Here is a 1,464-nt window from a genome sequence, read left to right on the forward strand (position 1 = left end):
CAACATTCTCCATAATTCACAGAAATTACTTTTATATCTTTACAGAGTTAAGTTTTGAATTAACTCTGTTCAGGTGGGACAAATTACAATGTACTCCAGCCACATTATTTGTGTGTGTGGCTGTTTTCCTTGTGTGCATTCAATCATTGCAACTTTCACAAAATTATCACAGCTGTAGTACGTGCCGGTGGCTACCCTTCCAGTTAAGCTAAACTTGCAAATTGAACACTGAATCCATGCTATATACCATATGGCAGTGTACGTGTACATAGCTTCTTCTCTAGTACCAAGAGTGGCAATATTCATGAAGTGCATATTGTAGATATGCCATATCTATGCCCATGCGATACACAGCATATCGTTATTATGCCATAAGCATGCACAGCATACGTGGGCAACGTATATAGCACACGTATTTGATCGCACAGTGAGTGCGCCTGAGCCATGTTCCAAAGTTTCACAGTCATGTAGTAAATGTGTACGAAAATGCTCTCGGGGTGCATTGCACAGATGTGCAGAAGGTCAATACTTTCAGTATCACACTGCATATCAAAAATACACTTCCCAACGTGAATAACAAGTGAGTATCTAGGCTTCTTTCTGCACATGCAGCTGCCTGTATTCATTTGGATGAACAGCAACTTTACAGCGGCACGACTAGGGTCTAATCTGTGAAAAATATTTTGCCCCGCTGGAATTCTGTCTGCTTCCAGCTAACCCAGCCTCATGCGATTTACCTGGAGAACAGTGTCAAATTTGCCCATCGATACTACTTGTTGACTAGTCTAAATTCAAAAAGTATACGCTTTTTGGTGCAAGTGGGAACACTCTTCTATTTATTACCTTGTACTTGTAATTAGCTTCACACTCTCATATTATGAGAAAATGATATCAGAACAATTTATCATTAGCTTATTTCGGGGCCTTCGAATAATTCTCCTCCCAAAGTCGGCTATAACGCAACTCAGATGAACCTAGTCCACTGAAAGAAGACGTGACGTCTCGCACACTGGGTGCAGTGTGACACCATAAAGTTTGATGGGACTTCATACCCGTAATCCCTCTTTACTGGCAGTTTGCTGCAGGGACACCTTGTGTGAAAGCTACCGGTTACTCTACAATGGTGGCGTCTTTCGAAGAGTGCTGAATATCAAATGCTGCCGTACAGCATGTGCTCGTGCCATGCTTGGCAATCCCCTCCCATTAAAAAACAGCACAATGCCACTCACTGCTTTATGAAAGATACTTGGTTACTTATTCCATGAGTAAGAGGGTGAATTGAAAGATAGAGAGAGAGAGAGAGAACATACAGACAGCATTATTGCATTGGTGGATCTGTTACCCCTTGGTTGCTCCGAAGTGACTCAACCAACGTCACTCGTTCTCTCCTGGCCTCGGAATCTCCTACAACAAAGTAGCACTCGAGCAGCACGTCTCATCAACCTGTTGAACCTATCACCGGCC

This window comes from Diadema setosum, chromosome 12, assembly GCF_964275005.1.
Source record: "Diadema setosum chromosome 12, eeDiaSeto1, whole genome shotgun sequence".
Lineage (NCBI taxonomy): Eukaryota > Metazoa > Echinodermata > Echinoidea > Diadematoida > Diadematidae > Diadema > Diadema setosum.